This window comes from Pogona vitticeps, chromosome 3 (assembly GCF_051106095.1).
Source record: "Pogona vitticeps strain Pit_001003342236 chromosome 3, PviZW2.1, whole genome shotgun sequence".
Lineage (NCBI taxonomy): Eukaryota > Metazoa > Chordata > Lepidosauria > Squamata > Agamidae > Pogona > Pogona vitticeps.
Window position 1 is genome coordinate 223,341,092 of NC_135785.1, and position 27,487 is coordinate 223,368,578.

General features: G+C 41.4%; 1 pseudogene; it reads right to left on the reverse strand.

The window, feature by feature from the left end:
* Positions 1–23,921: 23,921 nt before the first annotated feature.
* Positions 23,922–27,104, reverse strand: LOC110088654 (sphingomyelin phosphodiesterase 4 pseudogene; annotated as a pseudogene).
* Positions 27,105–27,487: the final 383 nt, after the last annotated feature.

Consider the following 27,487-nt stretch of genomic DNA (forward strand, 5'->3'; position numbering starts at 1 on the left):
AAGTGAATCCTGGTTGGGATACTAAGAGAGCTGAAGTGCAAAAAAGGACTTACTGGACAGCTTAGTGGTTTAGGTATCTAGCTGCAGAGCCAGAGTCTGGGATTTTGATTCCTCTCTGTGCCCGCTGTAAGTAGAGCCAGCCTGTGTGACCTTGGGCAAACTGCACAGTCTCAGGATGCCCCCAGAAAAAGGGAGTGGTAAACAACTTCTGAGTATGGTCTACCTGGAAAACCCTGAAAAATATAGCCATAAATCAGAATTTACTTGATGGCACATAGTTCTTTTTCTTATTATTATTGTCAGTTAAAAAAAAGAAAAGAAAGGTTTCTAAGCTCTGATATTATGCAACATGCATGCCTTCCAAGAAAACCAAGTTTTACTTTATTTTCCACAGGCTTCAGGGAGTTTAACAAGTTGCCAGGCTTAGAAAAAACTTAGGAAAACAGGATGAGAGGAGGAGGATAAATTATTAGAAGCTTCTGTTTGCTTCTGTTCTTGTTAAGCTGTGAATTTTAAATATCTAGAAAGTGCTTTAAAATAATGATAATGATTGCTGTTGTTATCAGGATATCTGCAAGCGGGATCTGAAGGCCTTAGGAATGGAACTCAACAGATGGGGAACTTTGTCATCTGAGAGTTCAGCCTGGAGGCAGGCGGTGCATCATGGCCTCTCCCATTTTGAAGAGACACATGTCCAGCAGGCCGAGACAAAGAGGCAGTACCAAAAGCAGCAAAATCAAGGAGCTGGACAGAGGACAGATTGAATTTGTCTTCAGCGTGGAAGGGATTGTCACTCTCGAATTGCCCTTTTCAGCCACACTAGACGCTTTTCCAAGTCCTCCATACAGAGCCCGTTACCATAGTCTCTCGAGACTGAAGGATGCTTAAAATGAATACTGTTGTTGTTATGTGTCATCAAATCACCTCCAACCTATGGCAACCCTATGGATGAGCAATCTCCAAAATGTCCTATCATCAACAGTCCTGCTCAGTTCTTGCGAACTCAAGCCTTCCTTTAGGGAGTCAACCCATCTTGTATTTAGTCTTCCCCTTTTCCTATGGCTTTCTGCCTTTTTCAGCATTATTATTTTTCCAGAGAATCCTGCCTTCTCATCATGTGCCCAAAGTAGGACAGCTTCAACATTCAACATAATAAGGACAAAATAGAATAAAATGCTCTTATAATTTTTTAAATTAATATTTCGGTTGAATAACTTTTGATGATGAACAGTAGCTAACAAAATGATCACGTTTTCAGGAGTAAACCCCTAAATACCCCCTTGCCTTTCTACTTTCAATGTTAGAGAAATGTGTTAAAGTTCTTGGCAAGCAGCCTTCCCAGTGCCTTTGAAACCAATCAAATTTTTTTAAAGCTTCTGAGGCCGTTTCTGGAGAGACAGATGACAGAACGTTCCTTTGTAAGAAAAGTATAAAATTGAGTCATTTAAATTGCTCTGAAATCTTTAACACATGAGACTGTATATAATCAGGACAATGGTGTTTAATTTCTTATTCTTAATTCAAATGATTCTGTGATGACAAACATGTCATAACAAAGGCAGGCCTCCAGGAATTTTGCAGCAAGAAGAAAAGAACGATTTTACAGAAGAGATCAACAGAGTCTGGAATGTCATTCTGATTCCACAAAGTGTTAGCTTCCTACGCTGGCACTAGTAACATAAAAATAGCTCTGCAACCTCGACCTTCAAATAATGGAGCATCAGTTGACATGGATGGTGACTCATGGCTCTGTTAAGCACTTACAGTGCATGATGAGGGGTGAGAGGAAGATTCTCATCTCTATACAGAACATAATGGACCCCATGGACTGTACATTCACTAGGCTCTCTGCTTTTGAGAGCCAAAGAAATCATGACACTGTGCTCAGTCTTGGAAACTCATGGGGGTGGAGAGGTGGCACTGATAAAACCCCTCCTTAAATTTCTTATATACACAAAAAACTCTATTAGGATCCCTGGAGGTCTGATGAGATGACATCGCATAACAACAAAACTCCTTTTACCCTGGATTCTTTCCCATTCCAGTAATGTTCCATTGGACTGTCCTTATTTTTGGTTCTCCTCTTGAATACTCTTCCAATAGTTTCTGTGTCTGTTTAAACTCTGCCTTTTGGGGTAGGGATGTATGATACCCATGATACCTGTATATGATATGTACTTAGACAGTGTGCAATATATATTAATTAATTGATGAGTCATGAACAGTTGGAAGTCAGTCTATATCCAAACTGTTTTTGACTGTCTATTCTATTTTATATGCATGAGAGTTCCTTTCTTTTCGACAGAAAGGATCTGGAACACAAAACAGGCGTTCAGTTGGCCACAGCATTATTAATGGTATTCAGCAGCGATTGATATTAGCTTAAGTCCAAATTGGGTTAATCAATGCACTGGATAGAAGCCATCCTTTGAACTAGCCCAGATGAGTGCTTCTCATGCCTCCTTCCTTCCTCTGGGGAGATCTGAGCATCAAACCTATTTTTGTTCTGCCTCTAATTGTGCCTTTGAACCTGTCCCTAACCATAATCAACATTGGAAACCCTCCCACCCCAAGGAATCTGATACAAAAGAAGGGATGTGGATGAGAAATATCATGGAAAGAGAATACTGAAATCTGAGAAATGTGGCTTGTGATTAGAAATAGGAAAAAGAGAGATGGTGCTCCAAAACATAAGACAGACTAAAGAAATATTCAGATATACATCACCAGGATATATATCCAACCAGGAGATGGGGAAGCTACAATAACTTTGTGGTTATTTGTTTTTTGGCAAGAGATGTACAATAACTCTTGTCATACAATATGTTTCACAGCATTCTCCATCAGAGTATAGTATATTTAAATGCATCTTTTCCCCTTCAGATCTGTTGGTCTGTTCTTCATAAAGCATATTCATTGATAGTGCCTTTCTTTAATTCCCAAAAGATTACTGGAACACTCAAGTATATAGTCCAAGCACAGGCCAAACCCTTTGAAAAGAAGGCATGATATCTGTGCTATATGTAGAAGGGTTCCATCTTAGGATAAAGATCAAACTAATATAAAATAAAAATAATAATTGGATTTTTCTGACTATTTACTGCCACAATTTCATCTTTCAAACAGAACTGGCAGAAAAAGGATGCATGCGATCAGCTTTTCCAGTAGGATCTCCATTAAATTGGTCTGACCCAAGTTTTCTTTGGGCATTTAAAAAGTGTGCACACTGTATACTCAATCAAGGGGGAATGCTAGAATCATGAAAGGGCTATACTCAATGGTGGGATTCGAATAAATTAACAACAGGTTCTGTGTCCTAATGACCATACAATGAATGAATGAATGAATGAATGAATGAATGAATGAATGAATGAATGAATGAATGCAGTGAGATCTGATGAGGGTTTCTTCCACAGTGGTCTCCCTACTGCCTATTATCACAACTACTCTCACATGATTAAGACATCTGGATAAGTGTATCTGTTTGGGCATACCGCTGCTGTTAACCTCACCATGGGCATGTGCCAAACACACACACACAAACAAACACACACCTCACATTGGGTGCTTATGACCAAGTTTGACAGAGAACTGACACATCTCTCCTTCCATTTACCTCCTATTTCGCCCTATAGCTCACCAGTAAAAATTGCTTCCCTCCCCTTTCCTGCTCCTGAGATGACTGATAGCCCTATTTGTTGTTACCTGGAGGCCCCCTTTGCACACCTGTTGTGGAGTTATTCTCTCCCCCCCCCCGCTTCCTTCTGGTTTGGAAGGTATGGTCTCTTTTCAATCTGTCGCCACTCCACCTCAACCCTACCACCTCAATTGGTCCTTCAGTTACTGACTCCTCTGAGGTCTCCTCCTCCTCCATCTTTCCCCTCCACCCCGCGCCCACTGGGGTGTTGGTGTTGGTGGCGGCACTGGTGGTGATGATGGTTTCCCTCAGAACCCTGGCGGGCTCCCCTTCCCCCACTCATGCCTTGTCAATCACACCCCCCTCTCTGCCTCTAGGCCACAGGCTTTCCTCCAGTGATGTCAAGGACTCATCCGCCCCCCCCCTTACCCCAGTGATGCCTCTGCTCTTTCCAGGGCTTTATCTCTCTCACCCACACCCCGCCTCCGATGGCTCAGTGTGGCGCAGGAAGGGAGGCAGCTAATTGCGCCCCTCCCCCCTGCTCTTCGTTGGTCACCTGGCCCCTCCTCCTTCATTCATCTCAGGCCAGCAAACGGTTCTACAAACCAATAGTACATTTAGGAATCGGTTCTATAGAACTGGTGCAAACTGGCTGAATCCCACCTCTGGCTATACTGTATATGAGTCAGATTCCCAATGTGTTGTACTGGATAGAGAGATGGACTATGACTCTGGAAAACAGGGTTTAAATCCCTGATTAGCGATGGAAGCTCACTGGGGGCATGATACTGGTAAAACTCCTTAAATATCTCACTTACCTTGAAAGCCCTTTTAGGGTGGCTCTAACTCAGTTCTAGCTTGACAGCACAGAACACACACACACACGCAAAGAGAGAGAGAGAGAGAGAGAGAGAGAAAGGAGCCAGAAGATGGGAAAATAAAGAACCCATCTCATGTGTAGAGTCTCCATGGTTATATCAAGATCCTCTCTTCAAATAATTGTTTTTGCATGAGAAGAAGAATAGTAGAGAAGGATGTGCTCCCCACATGCTTTATTAACACCTGAACAGGGCTTTATGCAGGCAGGAGAAAGGAATTTTCCACCTGCTTGTTACCATATTTGTTTCTTGATTTGTGGCTTTAAGAAGACAGAACACCTGAGCTGAGATGGCAATATTCCCTTGGAGAAGAGACTGAAAGGTGACCTTGGGCTGGTAACCCTTTTTTGTCCCCATTAAGTCCTGCCATTAGGCCATGGGAAGGAGCCTCTCCAGATGGCAGATGCTAAGGAAGATACCACAAAGTGGTGGAGGAGAGTCCTGTGTGGCACATAAAGGTAAAGGTAAAGGTTCCCCTTGACAATTTTTGTCCAGTCATGTTGGACTCTAGGGGGCGGTGTTCATCCCCATTTCCAAGCCATAGAGCCAGCGTTTTGTCCGAAGACAATCTTCCGTGGTCACATGGCCAGTGCGACTTAGACACGGAACGCTGTTACCTTCCCACTGAGGTGGTCCCTATTTATCTACTTGCATTTGCATGCTTTCGAACCACTAGGTTGGCGGGAGCTGGGATAGTCTACCTCAATTCTCTAGGCACTCCTGCCTTCAAGTGAGATTTAAGATGATGCTCCATGGCCCATGCTGAAAAGAGATTTGTTTGCCCCAATTGTGAGTCACAGGAGAGAGAAAGTAATCACAGCCCCCTCTCCCTTGTGCACCTTTAAACCAAGAGCCTAAAAGTTTAAATGAGAAGGTCAGGCATGTTGGCAAGTCATTGGGTCTGAGTCTGAAGTATGAGTCTAAGTTGTTGATATCCAGTCCCAAGTCCCAAACTATAAGCTTGAGACCCTATTTAAAACAAGCTTTCTTCACCAGAAAAAAAAGGGGAGGGCTGGGTGAGTTTTGAGTCATGAGTCATGTCCAAGTCATTGGGGTAAAAAAAAAAAGACCCAAGTTGAGTCGAATCAGTGTGATTTAAGTCCAACTTGACAATAAGTCCCATGACTCAAGTCTCCATCTCTGGTGAACGTGACAGAGAAGTGAACGATGGCACCATGAAATATGGCTTCACTCTGATCCTTGAATTATGTGTGAGAGTGGACACATACTTGTATATCAATAATGGCATACTGTATACGAGTAGATGAAAATGGAGGAACTGTGAATGATCTGTGTGGGAAGACTGAACCAGGAATCTGCATCACTCCTGAACTTGGGACTGTTTCAATGCTATCTTGGATACCAAAACATTTTCCATATTAATTTCATAATAAGAGTCCACCTTCCTGTGTAATGCATTTTTGCATTCTTCAAAGTTTTGTTTTTTCTCTGCAGTGGCTACTTAAAATGGAAATGAAGCTATAAAAGACCGTATCAGACAATGCTTCCATCAGTGTTAGGTTAAATATCATTTCAAGTGTATTAAAACCAGACCCTTCCAATTAACATCTGTTCCTCCCTCCCCCTTCCCCCCCTCACACCCTCATCCTGGATTTCTTTTCTGGCTACTAACACTGATGATTGATGGTTCTGTGAATCTTACAAACAATTCCTTAATTGCAATCAAATTGTTAGAGATGAGCATTCTGGATCCAAAATCCTGTATTCTGCTATGTTTCACTCTCACACACGTACAGAGAAAGAGAGAGAGAAAGATATTCAAGGGATAAAAGTAAATAAGTAAGGTACAATCACAAGAGGGATTCATACCAAAGAAATGTTATTATGGGAAAGTGGCAATTAGGATTCCCTTAATTATCTGTCATTTTGTATTTATCATCGTAATGTTTGTTTTACAATGCTTTATTAAATCTGGCTTGATGACAAACAGTCTGCTGGCAGTGTATCCTGCTGTGTAACATATGGTGTTACAACTAATGAATATTAATGCTCTGAAGTACAAATGGTCTTTAGGGACCAACTCAATGGCTGGCAGATTACCATGATTATGCAGGGAGATGCTTGGTGCAGTTGTTCTTCACCAGTGAGGTTCACAACTGGTGGTGATTTTTAATCTGTGTGACTCTGTTTTACAGTTTAATAAAAGACATAATCAGTCCATCAGTTCAAGTCCCTGGGCTCAGAGTTCAATGCCAGATTGGGAAAGACCACCTAGCTACACTCCACTCCTCTGTTACAGAAACTTCACTGGTTGTTGGTTCATTTCTGGCTCCAAATCAAAATGACCCATAAACCTTCGGCCTAGGCTATCTGAATGGCCATCTTTCCCCATGTGACCTTTTCTATGATCTTCAAAGGAGTCCCTTCTCTTAGTCTCATTGCCTTTGCAGACACTTCTGGTCATAACACAAGAGAAGACCTTCTCTGTGGCTGCTCCCGGGCTATGGAGTGCCCTGCCTCAGGAGGTAGGCTCTTTTCCTTCTGGCAGTTGAAGCCCAACCCTTTTAGACAAGTTTTTAAACTACTACGTTTGTAAACCCAGGCAAGACAGAGGTCCTTCGAGTGGGTGGCCCAGACATCAGTGGTTCGGGAAACTCCCTCTCTTTTGTGGTTCGCAATGTGGGTGTACATCTGGACCAGTTGCTCACCATGGAAACCCAGGTGGCACCAGTGATCTGTCATCACACTTCCACCTTCGGCAGATTGCCATATCATGATGTGGGGGCACTCACCACTTTGGTCCATACGCTTGTAGTCTCAAGATTAGATTACTGTAATGAGCTCTACGTGAGGCTGCCTTTGAGACTGACACAGAAACTCCAGATGGTGCAGAATATGGCGGCCAGACTTCTTACAGAGGCGAAGAGGTATCACTAAAGAGTTTAGGACCTCTATATCTAGCAGAGTGCCTCCTCCCACTCAGTTCTGCCAGAGTCACTTGTTTCAGCCAGGCTGTGCAGCTGAAGGGCTTAATACTGAGGGAGGTCCGGAAGGAAAGAACGAGGAACCGGTCCTTCTCGGCAGTAGCCCCTTCCCTTTGGAACAACTTGGCCATGGAGATTTGCCTGGCTCCTTCCCTGAGTGTTTTCAGGAGCAAAGTTAAGACCTGGCTATTTGGGCAGGCTTTCCCTCCTGCCGTGTGTTAATTCTGACATTTTTCCCATCTTGGATTTATAGCATACGTATGTTTATTGGTTTTCCTGTTTTTAAATTTGTAAGCCGCCTAGAGTAGACCTTAGGTCTAGATGGGCAGGGTAGAAGTCTAATAAAATGAATACATAAATAAATACTAATTAGGCAATGAAATTAATTTATATAGATTTTAATGTATTTTAATGTTTTGTTACTGTTTTAATTAATTGGCTGTAATACTGACATATGTTTAATTGTTTTTAATGTGATAATTTGTTGTGCTTTAATTGGCTAGTTTTTAAAATAATTTGTGAGTTACATTGGATCCCTGCAGTGGGAGAAAGGCAGAATAGAAACTGAATGGATGGATGGATGGATGGATGGATGGATGGATGGATGGATGGATGGATGGATGGATGGATGGATGGATGGATGGATGGATGGATGGATGAACCACTGGTCCCAATGCAAATTCTGTCCACATACTTCAATTACAATAATTCCTATTTATTCCTATTCTTCTTTTGTGTTTATCAGTTACCTATCCACAAGAGGATTTCTTTTGGCCCTATTGTCTTCTTCACTTATCCACATACTTGCCCTGTTTCATGGAGGAGAATTCATGAAGGAAGCTTTGATCTAAGGGCTATACTGAAAGGCAGCTTTTTGCTGAAGTGTACTGCTGTTTACACAGGGTGAAGAAACTGTTTTTGTTTTGTTTTGGAGAAAAAAAATGCTGCTCTCCATACCTGTTGTAGTTGTCCATGCAACTGGGTTTCCTTATCATGAAGATCCACTTAAGGGGATTATTGGAAGAGAGGAAGGGCAGGGGAGGGGAGGGTACTATGAGGACAGAGGGAAAAGTGAAATGGTTCCTTTCCCTTTCAAGAAAGATGATCAAAACGATTACAACTAGCTTTACCTTTGTCTTGAGCTGCCATCTACCAACTGTATTACAGGAGAAATGTCTTCATGGGGTAACTTTTGTAAAGTCGAACAAAGAAAGGCTTGCATGCAAAATGGCCCTCTACAAAACAATTGCACGTCTCAATTATGTGGAAGCCTCCAATTCTATTTCTCCCTGTGCGAAAGCTGGATCATTCCTGAAGTCTGCACTCTATGTGGCAACACGTGTGTGTGTGTGTGTGTGTGTGTGTGTGTGTGTGTGTGTGTGTGTGTGTGTGTAATCACTGATTGCTATGCAAACTGCTATGGTAAATCTAGTCAACATGTCACACTCTTCTTCAGAAGTTTAGCTTTTGAAGGAAACCTCTGCTGAATCGCACATCTGTCTGTTTGTCTGTCTAATAAAACATTCCAAAAGTACACAATTCAAAAACAATTGGACACAGCTTAGCCTATATGGCCGAGTATGTGTCTAAATCCAATTATTTGTCCGAAGCAGAGTTGACCCATTGAATCAATGAAATGTACATAAGTGTCAGCTTACCAAATTCCCATTGATTCAATGGGCCTACTCTAAATTGGAACTACCAATTTCCCTGAAAATAAGACAGGGCCTTATATTAATTTTTGCTCCAAAAAACATATTAGGGCTTATTTTCAGGGGATGTTTTATTTTATTTTTTTCATGTACAAGAATCTACATGTATTCAAATACAGTCATGTTATCTTCTTCTGATTGCTGCACAATGGTGGAGGGTAGGATTTCACTTAACTAGGGCTTATTTTTGGGGTAGAGCTTATGTTACGAGTTTCCTGAAAAATCATACTAGGGCTTATTTTCAGGTTAGGTCTTATTTTTGGGGAAACAGGGTAACAATGTGATATGGGACATTGTCTTCTGTATCCAATTATGTCTTCTATAGGTCAGTAATTCTTCCTTTGAACATCAGTCATCCTTTTTCTAATTTGATACCAAAGTGGGTTAACTCATTTTGCAGGAACTGTCATCATTCTGACAGGTTCTGGAAAAACTAATACTCATTAGCTTGATGCATTCAAACACCCCTAAATAAAGTTTATGCTATTATGTTACCACACTGGCGATCTTAACATATTTTTGCTACAGGCAAGGTAACTCTCTCGCAGATGCACCTAAATACGCACCTACATTTCTAAACAGTTGTAAACTCTAACAAACATCTGGGGAAATGATTAAATTACAAATTAGAGCACTGTATTTTTTCCGGAACAGACAGCAGTTTTATATTTATTAATACTAAAGGACCAGAAGAAAACAGTGATAAAGGACAAAATAGAAGATATTTCCCTTTTTGTAAGCATTGTGATTTCTAGTTTGACATTTACTGTCTGCATCCTGGTGTGTTGTATAGTGTGCAATGTAACGATCCAAGGACTGCAGGAGAAATTATATGGAATTGTCAAAAGCTAGTCTCAGTTATCATCAAAGTCTGAGAATTCTTGGCATAGCACTGAGACCTAAACTTAAAATTTGTAGCATCAATATTATTTCTTGCTTGATATTTGTCATGCATCTCTGCCCTTTGTTCATCTCTCTTATTACATTGAAAAACAAACTCATACATAGCACTTCTTGTCAGGCTGAGATCATCTAATATTCATGCATATTCATAAATTAGCTTTCCCAACTAGGTGGCCTTAAAATGTACAGGTTTTCAGCTCCATCTAGCATGGTGAGGGTTCCTGAGAGATGAAGGCCAAAACTTCTTGAAGGCAGCTGTTGGGGAAAAATCTGCTATAGAGACTCACCTTGCTGTTTGTTTGGAGGGAGATGACGAAAAGGTAAGATATGAACTACAGTATACTGGCATTCTCCTTCTGTTCTGCCACTTGAAATGAAATATGTATTGAGTTAATGAAATAGCTAAAGAAAACTTCAAGTACAAATCAATAATATACGCACTTATTCATGACTGGTCATAGGTATGCTTTATCTGGAGGTAGTGACTTTGAAATACTGGTTGTTGTTTTTAAGTATGTCATACAGAACTAACGACAACTTGTAAGAGATAGTATAGTCACAATTTTCCTAGGTGTGATTCTAGTAGTGGTTTTTTCTGGGCCTATGCCTTAAGGTTGTGATTCCCAATCTTTGGTTCCCAGATGTTCTTGTATTACAACTCCCAGAAATCCTGGCCAGCAGACCTATTACTGAAGGAAGTTTTAGTGCAAGAACATCTGGAGACACAAATTTGGGGATCACTGCCATAAGGAACATTTCACCTGATGAACAGCCCTCTTCCCCTGCACCATCAAATTGAGTAGACACTTTTTGCTCCTGAAATATACCGTATTGGTAATCCTTTTTGGGAACAGCCTTGGCAGACACTACAAGCTCCATTTTGCACTACTAAGGAGGGGCTGAGGCTGCAAGACCATACGTTACTTCCTGTTATCTGCAGAGATTGAGATGAGATTAATTTCCCTTCCCACAGCAATTGACTCACATTCTTAGTCCCCTACTTAATTCCCTCTGAACACATGTTTGCATCCACTCCACATATTCAGTAAATTCAAGAAGTTGAACCAGGGTTGACTTGCTAGTTTGCACTCATCAACCACCACAAATCAGCTGGAGTGTCTGCTGTTCATAGAGCTTGGAAATGTTATTTTTTTTTCCATAGAATTCTTCAGTCTGCATAGCCACATCTTCAAAGCTTTGTCCTGTGGTCCAAACTGTATACCACAGTTACAGATGCACAGATACAGTAGATATTCCCTTCCAAATTTCTGCTGAATACACAGACTGCAGCTGAATGCTAAGAAGGCAAAACTCATGACTACACACGAACTACACAACTTTAATATTGACAATGAACAAAATAGTTTGTATTCTCTGGTTCAACCATCAATCCAAACGGAGAGCGCAAGCAAGAAATCAGAAGAAGACTGAGACTTGGAAAAGCAGCAATGAAGGAACTAGAAAAGATCATCAAATATAAGGATCTGTCACTGGAGACCAAGTCCATCTACCCTCTTGTATGCCCATTACTCTGTGTGGGTATAGAAGTTGGACAGTGAAGAAAGCTAATGGAATGGCCCATTTGAAGTATGGTGCTGGAGGAGAGCTTTATAGATACCCTGGACTGCCAGACAAACAAATGGGTCTCAGAATAAATCAAGCCAGAACAATCTGGAGCTAAAATTGACAAAAATGAGGCTGTCATACTTTAGACACATCACGAGGAGGCAAGATTTGCTGGAAAAGACACCACTACTACTACTACTACTACTACTACTACTACTACTACTACTACTACTACTACTACTACTACTAATAATAATAATAATAATAATAATAATAATAATAATAATAATAATAATAATAATAATAATAATAATAAATTTATTGTCATTGTAAGTATATACACATACAACGAAATTCACAGACACCCATGCTAGGAAAGGATGGAAGGGGCTTGATGGCATGTAACATAAACTTCTAGAGCTGCTGGCTAGATGAATATTATAAGATGTTTCTGGCCAGGGACAAACAAAGCAGATAATTCTATTTCTGGTTTTTGTCAATTTTGCAAGACCACATAAACTTGTTATTTGAAATAAACAGCATGTAATGCATACTGTAATGCATGCTGGCATGAATTTTCAAAGACTAATTCTTTTGTCTTTCCCATGATCCAGATAAATTGTTTAATTCTACTGTATTTCAAAAGATGTGTGTTGAAAATTCTTTTTCTGGCATTCAAACACAAGGAAGAGTTTTCCTATCAGCAAGCCTTTTTCTATACTATAAGCACATTATTACCAGCCTTGAGGTTGTTAGCAGCAATGAGCCTTGTTCCTTCAGTAGGTAGTCGAAGACAGAGAGAGAGCCACATATTAATGAAACAGGAGGCATTGCGGGTTTTCTAGCATTCTGGACTGTGTGGACCAACTCCCACATACAAAAAAAGCCGTCCTCTTGGCAAAAAATCATTACCTGGCTGAAATCCTGTTGCGTAACTGTGCGGAAGTAAATGGCAATGATGTCATCAGCCTGTGACATTAATTTTCAATTTAATTTCATTTACAGCTTCCTAATTCCCTCAGGCTCTCTAGGAACATTTTTGACCTGTGGAAAACTTCGGGAGTCCCAGTACAATGGAGGAAATGTTTAATATCCAAAAGTTATCACTAGATTGCCAATGGTGGTATATGTTTTTTCTATAGCCACTAAGAAGAAGGGCTTGACTGATAAGGAATTGAGTGTCCATGTTTTCCACAAAGTGGCTTAGGGGCAATGGTCCATAATCCTTTTGGTCACTGGAGGACATTCCTTCACTGTAGTGATCACGAAATGAAAAGGCTAATGGTTTAGGTGATCACAGAACAAAGAAAGTGGGTAATTAACTTTAGAGAAAGAAGTTGATGAAGAGAGAGAAGCAAGAGGTCAGCCGACATGCAGATGTCTACCAGCGGAGCACCACCTCTATAGGGCAATGCCCCGAGAGCTCCTTTTTATTAACCTTAACAAGCTTACAGATAGTTGACAGTATTCAGATAGGGTACTGGTGACCTAATGCCAATTAGGATTGGCCGGAGAGAGCCTTTGAAGTTACGCTCTCTGACTCTCTGAGAAAGAGGAAAAATGGGCAGCTGTCCCCCACCCTCTCAGAAGCCGCTGCGTCCTGAACCAGGAGCATATGCTCTGCAACTGTAGAACAGATAGCAGCTTAGCAACCTTGGGAAGAGGGGTTCCCACACTTCACTTTGGAGATCATATGGCAGGATACTTTGATCCTACTGTAGTGCTTCTTGGGTGCATGAATTACCTTTTTAAAAGGCAACTCATTCACACAGCTACTGCTTCACACAAAAATAAGCCTTCCTGTGTTCAATGGTGTTTGCATTGGATTGCACTCTATTGTGTTCTCTGGAAAATGTCACTAATTTGATGTAAACAATTATAAGTAGTTGTAAAGCCCCCTCCCCCCAATTCATTATCTACCAAAACCATTATTATGGAACTTTTAAAATGGAACGAAAATGCTGATGATTTTTTTAAAAAAAATGTTAAAAATCATTAAATAAGGAGGAAAAAAGAAGGAAGGAAGGAAGGAATAGGAATAATTCTGGAAACTTTCTGTTTTGCAAGAAAACAAGCAAAATAAATAATAGCCGTGATTCTAATAAGTTTTGAACTGCTGTCACTTTAATATAACTTGAAGCCCAATAAATTATATAATCTACCAGTACTGGTTGGTGTAGCCACTACACAATTTCTTACTTTTGTTCATGGCTCTTAGTGAGATTAAAAGTGCTAAAAACAAATTATAGAAATTAATCCTTGCGAATATTAATGGACAGAGGTTTCTCTTTGCTGAATGTTTCCTAGAATTCCACACAAGACTACAGTGGTCCTTGTCCCTTTTGCTGACTCTAATAACCTCAAAGACATTTGTGTGGCATGTTCAGGAACTGGGGTCCAGCACAATATGTATATGTGTTTCCAAGCCCTTCACAGGTTGAAGGGCATTGAATGGTCTGGTGAAGAATGACAGAAAATTTAGGACACCTGAGTCTGGGTCTTGATACATGTTTATTGCATGGAGTTACAGTTCATTTCTATCATGACTGTTCCCAATCCTCTTAGACCTTCCTTCACTCTAGGCTTTGGAGTGAATCCTTACAAGTGGTTCCACCACCCAGGTAGGTATGTCTTTCAAACTTTGACCATTATTTCTCACCTCCAACACTAAGGATGATTCAGCTGACCCCTTTGGGGAGGTCCCAGTTTCCAGAAGTAACCAGAATGTCCCAGGTGTGATCTCTAGGGTTGCCTTTGCCTTCTGTGCTTGCTCAGGTTGACGAAGGACTTGCTCTTGTTCATGAAGCCTGCATGATTTACACTTCTGTTGCCATTATTGCCTCTGGAAGGAAATGGGATAGGTGGTCTCTGGACCAACGGTGTCTTGTCAAACAGTGGAAGCAGATTTCCAGGCCCCTTATCATTCTTGTTGCCTTTCTTTGGATCTGTTCCAGTATATCTGTATCCTTCTTATATTGCAGTGTCCAGACATTGGACAGATTAAAGATGAGACAAGGCCAGTGCCAAATAGAGGGGAAGTAATACTCAATGTGATTTGGAGACTATACCTCTGTAAATGCAACCCGAAGTAGCATTTGCCTTTTTTGCAGCCACATCACACTGTTGGCTCATGTTCAGCTAATTAACTGTGGATCCACTTGATATTTGTTCTATCCAGGCCACACTTAGTTAATCAGAAGATCAGGGGGCACTTTCTGAAAAGCTTTGCTGAAATCAAGATATATTATGTCTTTGGCTTTTCCAACATCTATCACAGAGGTTTCATAATCCAAAATTTAGACAAGATTAGTTTGGCAGGATTTATTCTTGACAAATTTGTGTTGGCACCTAGTCATTACCACATTGTTTCCAAAGTGCTGACAAACTGGCCACTTTATAATCTGCTCCAGAATTTTCCACAAATTTGATGTCAGTCTGACTAGTCTGTAGCACCCACGTTCCTTCCTCCTTCTTTTTTTCCTTTTTGAAGAGGGGCAACATTCCTTCCTCTAATCATCTGGCACTTCACCTATCTTCCATGATTTCAAGAAAATGACAGAGAGTGGTTCTGAGGGTTCTTCAGCCAGTTCCTTCAATACTCTTGGCTGTAGTTGAACATTTGAACCTCTTCAAAGTAATGAGGGATTTATTGACTATTTGTTTATCAATCTCAAGCTGCAATTCTCGACTTGCAGCTTGAGATTGCAAAACCCTCTCCTTGTGCTTCACATTTGCCAAGAGGGTCATAGACTGCTTTTTGGGAGAAAACTGAGCTGAAGTAGAAATTGAGCACTTCTGCCTTTTCTTTGTCATCTGTTATCATTTTTCCATCCCATTGAGTAGCTGAGCCACTGTTTCTTTTTTCTGCCTTTTGCTATGCATGTACTGAAGAATGTATTTTGTTGCTTTTAGCATATCTTGCTAACCTCAGCTCATTCTCAGTTTTTGCCTTCCCAATACCATCTGTGCAATTCTTTGCTACTTGTCCATACTTTCCCTTTGTGGCCTGGCCTTCCTCTATTTCCTATATATGTCATTTTGTTTTGTTTTGTTTTCAGGTCCTTTCTGAGCTTTGTGTAAAGTCACATTGACTTTTTTGCTCTCTCCTTTTTTTCCCTTGTTGGAATTGTTTGTAGTTGTGCCTTTAGAATTTCCTTTTTAAGAAATTCCCATCCATCTTGGACTCCTTTTCCGTTCAGGATCTTCTGCCATGGGGCATTACTTGTCATTGTTCTGAATTCATTAAGTCTGGCTTTTCTAAAATCCAGCATACATGTGCATGTACATTCAGCCTTTGCTTTCTTTGAAATCAAGAACTAGACAGGTGCTGAAAAAAATCCTTCTTCCTTGTACGTGCCTGTCTTTAGATCAGATCCTATGAAAGCCAAAAACAGAAAATATCTGTATAGGGTTAAATGCCATCACAAGAACAAAAGGACAATGCTCAATCAGACCAACACCTATCTAGTTCAACTTTCTGCTTCCAGAGTGGTTGGCCATATACTTATGTGAAGCCCACAATATAGAATGTATGAAACAACACAGCAAGAGATTGTGTTCAAACTGCTTTTCTGTATCAGGGCACAACAACAGATCTGGATGCCTACTAACACCAAGTGTTTGCTTAGGAGCTAGTGGCCATCTGTAATGTAATAACACTGGGGACCAGCTCCCACCCCCACTCCATTTCTTAGCTATGTGGAAAGGAATGATCTATGAAGCCTTTTGATCTGTGGGCAGCTAAAACATAAATTGTTATTACTATGGTAAAGGAACTGGCCAGCTTGATGACTTTTCCCTCTAAATAACTCCAGTAGCTTTAATGATAATGGTAGACGTGTCCTTAAATAAACTAGCAAAGTCAAAAATGTATTAGCCCTGATTATGAGTTTCTGCATAGCTGAGATAGAAGTAATTTAATATACCAAACTAATTCAGTAACTGGATTAGTTCAGATTTTCTGCAATCAAATAACAGAGTGAAGTGCAAAAGAAGGTAGTGAAGGGTTAAGCTGTTGCATTAATCATTGTATGTTCAAGCTGGGAGCTGAATGTATCAGAATGCACAAAAGTGCTATTTTACATTATTATGTTCTTAGTATAAAAGAACTATCAGATATATTTTATGGTTGTCTCAAAATGATAAAACTAAAAATAACACGCTAAATGTTACATTTCCTTCACCTTCTTTTTAATGAGTGAAGTGGAATACTTAAACATTATTGCTAGGAAAGTACATTAAAAACTTTGGAATGGAAGTTACTGTAAGAGACACTGGCTCGGATCCAAAGACAAGTTAGTTTACAGAAGTTCACAGACGTTTTCCATCTTTTTCTTTCCTGTAGTTCATGCAGCTTCTCTGGAGGAGGGCTCAGGACTCTCCAGAAAAAAAAGGGAGGGGATGGGGACCAGGGGTTTGCTGAGGAGGGGTGAATTCCCCCAGTCAGACAGATATGGTAGCAGAGAGGAGAAAAGGAGAGAACATTTTCTTTCTTGAAATCTGTGTTGGAAGAAAAGTGAAATGTAACTGTACTAAGTAAATAAAACATACATATATTAACTTATCCTAGGACCCAAAGCATCACTGAAATGTGTAGCAGTTAGAAATAAGCAGAGACATTTTGGATGACTGATTGACTCCATATCTACTCAAGAGTTTATGTAAGAGGACAGAACAAATGCACCTTGTTTTTTGCTACCAGAAGAACACATTTGGCTACTCCTGGTATTGGCATGAAATCTTCTCCAGTGGGACTAATTAAAATGATAGAAAGCTGAAATCCCACCCTAGTGGTTTTGTCCTTCTTTGGATTTATGTTCCTGGTTATCACTCTAAACTTTCCTTCTTCCATTTGACATAGTTTCAAATATGAGAAGGCAGAACTCCAAGACTTGAATCCAGTGCTCTCAAGTAGGAGTACGGATCAATGGGAAACTAGTATATCAGCCTGAGGAAGTGGAAGATGGCACCATCTTCTTTAATAATTGTTGTATTCTGCTAAGTCAATTCTACTTATAGTGACACTTTTCAGGGTTTTCTTGGCAGAATGTGCTCAGAAGTGTTTATCATCTCCTTCTTCTGGGGTTCCCTGGGACTGTGTAACTTGCCCCCAGCTATGCAGACTGGCTGTTTTCCTAGGAGGCACAGCAATCTCTGGCTCCACTGCCAGATACCTAATTCACTGAGCTATCCAGCCAGCTCTAATCAAGAAATCCTGGTCCTTCAATCCTGCAAACCATGGTTTAACTATACTACATAAGAGATGTAGAATTAATCTGGATTAAAGAAATTATGATTATCTAAATTTAACTGCTATCAGAATCAATGGAAATCAATGTACTGTGATAGTAATATTTTCCCTAACATCTGGTAGCATCTCATAATTTTTTCCATTTGTTTTTTTCTCTAGAAGAATTGACAATATTGACAATCCTCTTTTTAGTTGCATTCATTAAAATCTGTGCAATTTCGCAGTCCATCGATTTCCACTTTGTTACCTAAATCATGATTAGGAAACGCCAATGATCTGACAAGATGGGTCATCATGAACCAAAATATAGGTCTCAGATTGTATCCATTTGAAATTATTAATGTCGAGTGAAATGTGTTTATGCTTGACCTGCAGCTAATATGCATTATCCAAGTTTCAGAGGGTCAGGTTGTTGAGTGTTTTGGATGTTGAATGGAAACAAATGAAAAAGATCACTCCTATGTGACTTTAGCTCTTTTCAGTTATTAACAAATTGTGTACATTTACCATAGATAGCAGGGAGCATAGTAATGGGACTCACAAGAGCCTCATAGCACAGTGGTTAAATGGCAGTACTGCAGATAAGACTCTGCATGTGACCTGAATTCAATCCAGATGGGCTCAGGTAGCTGGCTCAAGGTTGACTTAGGATTCCATCGTCCCAAAGTCAGTAATTTGAGTACCCAACTCACTGGGGTATGTGTGAAATGTGTAGACTGCATAATTTAAAATGTTAACTGCCCAGAGAGAGCTTTAAGCACTATGGGGTGGAATCTAAGCAACACACTTTGCTTTTTTGCTGGGCAAACACCACCCCTCTGTTTCTTTTCTTATTCTCCAACCTATGGAGATAAATGCTTCTAAAGGGGATACACCTCCACTATCCTTGTAGATTCTCTACATGAATTAGAATGCTAATTCCCCAGGGTCCCAAATCAAGGAAGAAGATCTCTGTCAGATGGCAGAGGGTTTCCTCTTCAGAGCCATTATTCTACATGTATCAGAGAGTGAAAAAAGAAGAAGTAAAGAATCACTATCCTCTATTGATGGTAAATGTATACAATATTTCACTAATTCTCATCCTCCTCATGTTGTCCCCACACTGCTCCCAAAAAGCTGCTCCTGAAAGGTGGCAACACCTCCAGAATGCCTCCAGGGGATACAACATGGAGGACTACAGTAGTCAAGATACTGAAAACTATGTGTGTGCCTCAAATGGAAGTAGTACTGCTAGGATAAAGAGGACATGGGAGACATATAATGCACTATGTCAGATTTCAGTGTTACAGGCATGTATGGAACCCTCCCCCCTCATCTCATAGAAAGAAGGTATGGTATAATAGATAGAGTGGTGGACTGGACCCCAGGATACCACTCAACCATGGAAGCTCACTGGGTGGTGGCATTCTTAAAATCCCTACTTAAATCTCTCTCTCTCTCTCTCTCTCTCTCTCTCTCTCTCTCTCTCTCTATCTATCTATCTATCTATCTATCTATCTAGAGAAGGGACCATCCAGACCAGCTTTCCCCAACCCAGTGCCCTCGAGATGGATTGAATCAGAACTCTTAGAGTTCAGAAGTAGCACATTGTAAGTACTGCAGTAAGATTTATTTATTTATTTATTTATTTATTTATTTATTTATTTATTTATTTATTTATTTAGCATATATGCTGCCCATTTAGACATAGTCTACTCTGGGTGGCTCACAAAAGGCAGAATAAAAACAATGAATATGAAATTACAGTTTACAACATTTACACAAAACAAAGATAAAGATAGAGAAAAGGTGAAGGTTACGTAGTCCCCAGAGGGAAGCCTTGTCTAGATAACCAGGTCTTGAGTTGGTTTTTGAAACTACCCAACGAGGGGGCCAGATGAATCTCGGGGGGGGGGAGTGTGTTCCAGAGCCTGGGAGCCACTGCCAAGAAGGCCCGGTGTCTTGCTTTTTCTTTCCAGGCTTCCCTCGGCGTTAGGCTCCTCAGTTGCCCCTCCTGGCTAGATCAGGTGATACGAGTAGATCTAGGTGGGAGGAGGCGTTCTGCCAAGTATTGAGGTCCTAAACCATTTAGTGCTTTGTATGTAATCATTAGAACTTTGAAATCAAAGCGGAATTGAATGGGCAGCCAATGCAATGCGGCCAGAGTGGGAGTAATGTGTTACTTTTTGCATCAACCAGGTTGATTTAGTTTGGGATTTGTATGGCTACACCTGTAATTCACTTCTTTTTCAGTTTAATAAGAATATATATATATATATATATATATATATATATATATATATATATATATATATATATATATATATATATATATATATATATATATATATATATATATATATATATATATATATATATATATATATATATATATCTGTTTCTCATTACCTATTTACCTATCTGAGCAGTAAAAGGGAGGACAGGCATTTCATTGTCATTATTCCTTGGTGAGTGTACAACAAAATGTACCCATACTGCATTCTCTGCACCTGATTTCATTAAAATGTGTTTCTGTTGACTGAAATACAGTATTAGCATGCTTTGGATCTATGGCTTAAGCAAGCAAGGCAACCCAGCTTAAAAGAGAAGCCAAAGAGTCAATGCTACATGTTAAGTGCAACTTTGGTTTCTCACATAAAGGACTAAGATAAATATGGTTGCTCGAATTAAATTTTAGAACTCCTCACTGGGACAAGGGGCACCAGCAAAGCCTATAAAAACATAATTACATTTACATTCCATCAAGCTTATTCTGATTTATGGTGATCCTTTCCAGGGCATTCTAGATATTGAGTACTCAGAAGTGGTCTACCAGTCCCTACTTCTGGGGGTTCTCTGGAGCCGTATAAATTGTCCAAGGCCACTCAGGCTGGCACTTCTCCTATAAGATACAGTGAGAACTTAACTATCAACTTTTGGCTCCACAGTCAGGGGCTCCAACTCACTGAGCTATTCAGCCAGATCATATGGAAACATATTTAATATCAATCTATACAGTTTATGACTGGCAAGTGTAGGAGAATCCATTAGCAAGCACCTCTGAACATCAAAGTTTCATTTAGGAGGATTTTATGCAATTTTTTTCAGCCAGCATCCAACTGGACATGGATATAACTATTAATTCCTGCTATGTTCTTTAATGAATATTCTCAGGAAAGTACCAGGTGATTCCAGTTCAATTTTTCCACTAAGTTAATACCCATGAGGATGCCTGTCTATTGAATTTCACTCGGGCTAATATTTTGTGCAATAAACAGAACTGGCTAACTGAAGGAAGCATTTTCATGTATTTTCTAGTGGCTGTTTCACTAATGAGGAAAGGTAATGCATTAGTAATAAGGAATGGGAACAACTACTTTGGCAGACAGAGAGTAGTAATGAGGAATGGGAATGTGGGCAGATGGGCAATGGTAACTGTAATGACCTCTTGCTGGTTTAACATAGTGAGTAACAAAATGAGTTACTTTTAAAAAATATTCCAGGCTCTGAGAACTCCTGTTACCTTCAGACAGATGGTAAATGCCTGGGGGGGGGGGGTTAAGGGAATTGAGCTTCACCAATTTAGAAGGTGTCAAATCAGGGAAGAATGATATACTGTAGATTAGGATATGCATTTCCCACACTCATGGATTTACCTGCAAACAATTAAGCAGGAACTCCAGCTGAAATTGCTTCCAATGAATGTTTAACTCTGGATGGACTTTAGACACCATTTTTTTCCTCAGCCTTGTAGATTGACTGATTTCAACTGACTCAAGAAAGGGGGAAAGGCTCTAAAGCAGAGAGATGGGAACCTCTTTGAAACCAGAGGCAGAAAAGAGCAACTGGTTAGTGCTGGATAGAATGACAATCATCCTGGCCCAGAAAGGTCTCTCCCAGCCATGCCTACTATTGAGGCAGTATATGAAGTTCCGAACAACAACTACAACCACCTTCCAACAACTTGTAATTAATCCATTCTCACAGTGTAGGCATCCTTCAGTCTCGAGAGACTATGGTATCATGCTCTGTGTGGAGGTCTTGGAACAGTATCTTGTGTGGCTGAGAAGGCCAATTCGAGAGTGACAATCCCTTCCACACTGGAGACAAATCCAATCTGTCCCCTGTCCAGCTCCCTGGTTTTGCTTGTTTCGGGACTGCCTCTTTGCCTCGGTCTGCTGTACAAGTGTCTCTTCAAATTGGGAGAGGCCATGATGCACCGCCTGCCTCCAGGCTGAACGCTCAGACGTCAAGGTTTCCCATCTGTTGAGGTCCATTCCTAAGGCCTTCAGATCCCGCTTGCAGATGTCCTTGTAACGCAGCTGTGGTCTCCCTCGGGGGCGGCTTCCCTTCACTAATTCTCCATACAGGAGATCTTTTGGAATCCGGCCATCAGCCATTCTCACGACGTGCCCAAGCCAACGTAGACGGCGCTGTTTCAATATTGTATACATGCTGAAAATTCCAGCTCGTTCTAGGACTACTCTATTTGGAACTTTGTCCTGCCAGGTGATACCAAAAATGCGCCGGAGACAACGCATATGGAAGGTGTTCAGCTTTCTCTCCTGCCGTGCACAAAGGGTCCAGGACTCACTGCAGTATAGGAGTGTGCTCAGGACACAGGCTCTATAGACCTGTATTTTGGTGTATGCCGTCAACTTCTTATTAAGCCATACTCTCTTTGTGAGTCTAGAGAACATGGTAGCTGCTTTCCCAATGCGTTTATCCAGCTCGACATCTAGGGAGAGAGTGTCAGAAATTGTTGAGCCAAGGTACACAAATTCATGAACAACCTCCAGTTCTTGCATGGAGATAGTAATAGAGGGAGGTGAGTCCACGCCCTGGCACATGACTTGTGTTTTCTTCAGGCTGATAGTTAGTCCAAAGTCTTGGCAGGCCTTGCTAAAATGATTTATGAGTTGTTGGAGGTCTTCAGCAGAGTGGGCAACAATGGCTGCATCATCAGCAAAGAGGAAGTCCCGCATGCATTTCAGTTGGACTTTGGTCTTCGCTCTCAATCTAGTGAGATTAAAGAGCTTTCCATCTGATCTAGTCCGGAGATAGACACCTTCTGTTGCAGTTCCAAAGGCCTGCTTCAGCATGACAGCAAAGAAGATCCCAAACAGGGTCGGCGCAAGGACACAGCCTTGTTTTACTCCGCTTCGGATGTCAAAGGGATCTGATGTTGAGCCATCAAAAACTACAGTGCCCTTCATTTCCTCATGAAAGGACCTGATGATATTAAGGAGTTGAGGTGGACATCCCACACTCCCACACTCATGGATTTACCTGCAAACAATTAAGCAGGAACTCCAGCTGAAATTGCTTCCAATGAATGTTTAACTCTGGATGGACTTTAGACACCATTTTTTTCCTCAGCCTTGTAGATTGACTGATTTCAACTGACTCAAGAAAGGGGGAAAGGCTCTAAAGCAGAGAGATGGGAACCTCTTTGAAACCAGAGGCAGAAAAGAGCAACTGGTTAGTGCTGGATAGAATGACAATCATCCTGGCCCAGAAAGGTCTCTCCCAGCCATGCCTACTATTGAGGCAGTATATGAAGTTCCGAACAACAACTACAACCACCTTCCAACAACTTGTAATTAATCCATTCTCACAGTATTGAAGGTATAACCATGTTGCATCATTTTTGTAACTTCATGATCAAGTGACTTTTTTTGTATTGTAACAGTAATATCTTAAATATTTTTATAATTACAGAGTATGGCATCACTAAATAGTGGAGGAGGACAGCCCACATGATAGATAGATAGATAGATAGATAGATAGATAGATAGATAGATAGATAGATAGATAGATAGATAGATAGATAGATAGATAGATAGATAGATAGATAGATAGATAGATAGATAGATAGATAGATAGATCATGCTGTTCCTCCTGCTCTGTGGTGGATGCAGACTGAGAGCCAGTGTGGTCTTGTGGTTAGAATGAACATCTAGGATCTGGGAGATCTGGTTCACATCACCACTCAGCCATGAAAAGCACTGGATGACTTCAGCCAGACATACACTCTTACACCATCCTGCCTCACAGGGTTGCCATGAGGACAAACTGTGGAGAAGCCCGCATGCCATCTTGAGCTCGCTAGACAAAAACTGGGGGAGTTAAAGTGCAACAAAGGCAACAGAGTGGGCAAGAGAAAAGCATTTAAAAGTAGTTATTTAAATTTTAATTAAGAAGATAACTTAGTACTTGGTGGCATTGGTTCTATAACTATAAGGAATTACTCTTCAAAACTAACTTTCCCAGTCTAGTTGTCATCATAACCAGTGTAGAATGGGGGGATTAATGCCAGCCTCCCCCCTTGATCAGCTCAGGAGGCGAAGACTTCTGAAAAGTCCTGGTCCGCTCTTCATCTCTGGATTATGTTCCTCAGTCTGCACTGAAAAATTTGTAGATAAATACCCATCACATGCAGACCTAATTTGGCTAGAGCCCAACAGTTCTGTACTGCACTTAGTTTAATGGTTAATCCAGGGCATGCATTGCCTGTCTTAAACCAAAGCCCACTGAGTCATGTATTTATGCAAGCATCTCAGCTTTCATTTCTTTCAAAAGTTAGGGAATTCTTTATTCCTCCTCACAGTTAATGTGAAAAGCTTGAAAATAAGCCCCATGAATGGCTTAATGGTGGTTAAAGTTGGAACTTAAACTACCCAACATTAACTATATTAAACTGTCATAATTTGGGGGCTATTCTCAGGATTTGGAAGTTCATAGACATTTAATTCAAATGCATTTCACCCTCCTAGCCTCAGGGCAGCCCCTTTTTAATTACACAATGAACATGTGGTTATCATTACTTTGGAATGGGTCAGCTTTCACAGAAAGATTAACTTGGGTGAACTTAATCTGGAAACTTTCAGGTGCAGAATGTCTGATATTTATATCACAGAGGCTTTCCTGATATGATATAAAACAGTGACAATTTTAACTCCTGTGAACAATGATCAACGTGCCCCCAAAGATTCAGGTTTAATCTCCGTAGATGAAAGAGCCCATATGGCTTGCAGTGAAGAGCAAGCCTTTAAAAAGCCGGGGTGGGGGGAGGTCTCACCAGAGGGGCCATGAGAAACAAAAATCGTTAAATAACCAGAACAATATTTCAGTGTAGGTTCTAGATGGTGGCATATGAATGAACTACCAAACAATATCTGATCACAGGTTTTGGAAAAGTTATTTCTCTGGACTACAACATCCCATATTCCCCAGCCAGCATGTTCAGTGCTAACACTGCTGCCATTTCTTTGCTTGTTTAGGAAAGATATTGATAGCTGCTTCTTCCCGTTCTCATCCTGAGCTGCCCCCCCCCCCAGTTCAACATCATCTGGTGCAGCTGGGCTGTGTTCAACCAAAATATGTGACACAGATATTCCAGGGCCTTTTCCAAGTATTCATCCATCTTCTTGATGCTGTCTTGCCAATTTCATCCAGGTCATTGCCAGTGTAGGAGCCATTTAAGTCGGTGGACCCAAACCAGAACCATGAAAAAAAAAAGAGAACTGGTTGGCCATGGCCTCCACAGAATGGACCAAGATGGATTGGGCTGATTGCTGGGTCTGGTGGATCAGCTGGGCCAAATGACGCACCAGGTTTCTGACTTCTGGCCCAAATATCTGTGTGTACTGGAAGTCCTGTCCGTCAAGACTGTAAACCTGACACTTCACCTTGAATTTATTTATTTATTTAATTTATTAGATTTCTATTTCACCCATCGAGACCAAGGGTCTACTCTTGAAGGAAGCATCCATGACATTTGGAATCCAGGGTGACAAGAGAGGGGCTCACAAAGAGGTGGTGCTGGTGGTGCTGAGGAATGGCCAGGTCTGTCTCCAGAAACAGCTGCTCTACTTTCTGGATCATCTTGGCAAAATTGGGCTGAGCAAACACTTTGGCCACGATCAGGGCATTCTTCGGGCTGACCAGGTTGTTCCGGAGGGCACGATTCAGAAAACTTAACAAAGAGCTTGTTGTACATCAGCAGGTTCTCTTGAACAAAGGGAGCCCAATTCTCAGAGACACTGCAAAGGGGGGCACTCTGTGCTCGGAAGGGGCTTCTTAGGGGCGTACCGCCATGGCTGCAAGTAGCTCAACCACATTTCCAGAACGGCTCTGAAAAAAGCATCCAGGGGCCAAAGAAGTGCTGCAGAAAGTTGTAGAGCTTCTGCTGAACAAATCAGGGAATCACCGTCCTCTTGAACTCATCCACCAGGCTGGTGGTTTCTGAATGCATTGCCTGTGGCCTCAGGATGTTGCTGAAGGCTGTTGCAGATGCTTCACCAACAAGTGGATAACCAAGATATGTTCCTTGGTGGGTCTGAACAAATCCTTGATGTGAGGTGACTGCATTTTCTGGTACATGTCCTGGGAATAATGATAGAGCCACATTTACACAAAGACCAGAACCAAGGTTTCTGCTTGCCAGATCTCCTGGGAGGTAGGGTCTGTGTTCACGGACATCTAGTGATCCATGTGCCTTTTCAGCAGGCTGGTGGGATGCATTCCATAGGAGGTGAAAGGCCTTGCTGGCAATCGGGGAGCAGGTGATGGGATCACAAATCAAAGGAGGGGGTGTGGAAGGATGCTCCCTAGGTGGGCAGGAACCACTTCAAGTACTGATCTACCAGGACAAAGCACTGTTGGATGTACTGATGTGGCTGGCCAGGTGGGCATTCCTCTGCGTAGCCAGGCTCAATGCAAAGTTGATCATGTAATATTCATACAGATTGAGGGCCAGTTGCCAACTCAGCCTTCCAGAAGGAATGAATTACACTTTGTTGTGGTATAAGGAACATTCTGGCAAAATCCACTCTTGTATTGAGGCTTTTACTGGACCAGGAGGGTAGGAGACAGGGAAGTCATATCTGTACTTCTCAGATTGTAGCTTGTACACCAACCTCATCATGGGACATCCGGGAAGTCAAGTGCCACATTGTAGTCGGTCAGGTTTATTCTCCCTTGCAAACAAAGGAGGCTCCAACCTACAGTCACACCATCCAGGCTGCCAAAGATGCTTTCTACTAGCCAGGAAAAGATGGAATGCAGCTCCTTGGCTCGAAACTGTTCAATGACGGTCACAAGTTCATGGCAGAACTGGATGAACAGCTTATTTAAACAGTCGACCTCTAAATTGACCAGGAGTGAGCTGGGTTGCAGGAAGGGCATGGCAGATGCCTCAGGGCCCCTGGCTGGACCGAAGCGGAATGACATCATGGCAACCGGCAAGAGAAACGGCAGCCTCGCCCTCAGCACCCTGGAGGGAAGGACGGAGAGATGGATGCAGGCGCCCCAGGACTGAACCACCTGCAAGTGCCTGGATACCGTGGAATGAGAGGGGCCAGCCTGCCTCGCAGGGCAGTTGGGAAGAAGTGCAGGGCTTCTGCTTCTTGGTGGGCGGGACCCCTTGTCTCCCCCCACCGGTCTCCTTCACGTCCTCCTTATGCCAATGACAGCGGCTCCAGTTCCAGGAGCTGGCAGGCTAGGCCTACAAAAACAAGCATTCTCAGCTGGCCATTGGAGAGAATTATGTTTGGTGAGAATCAATTGCCTCGTGGCGCAGTGGTTAAACTGCTGTACTGCAGCCAAAACTGTGC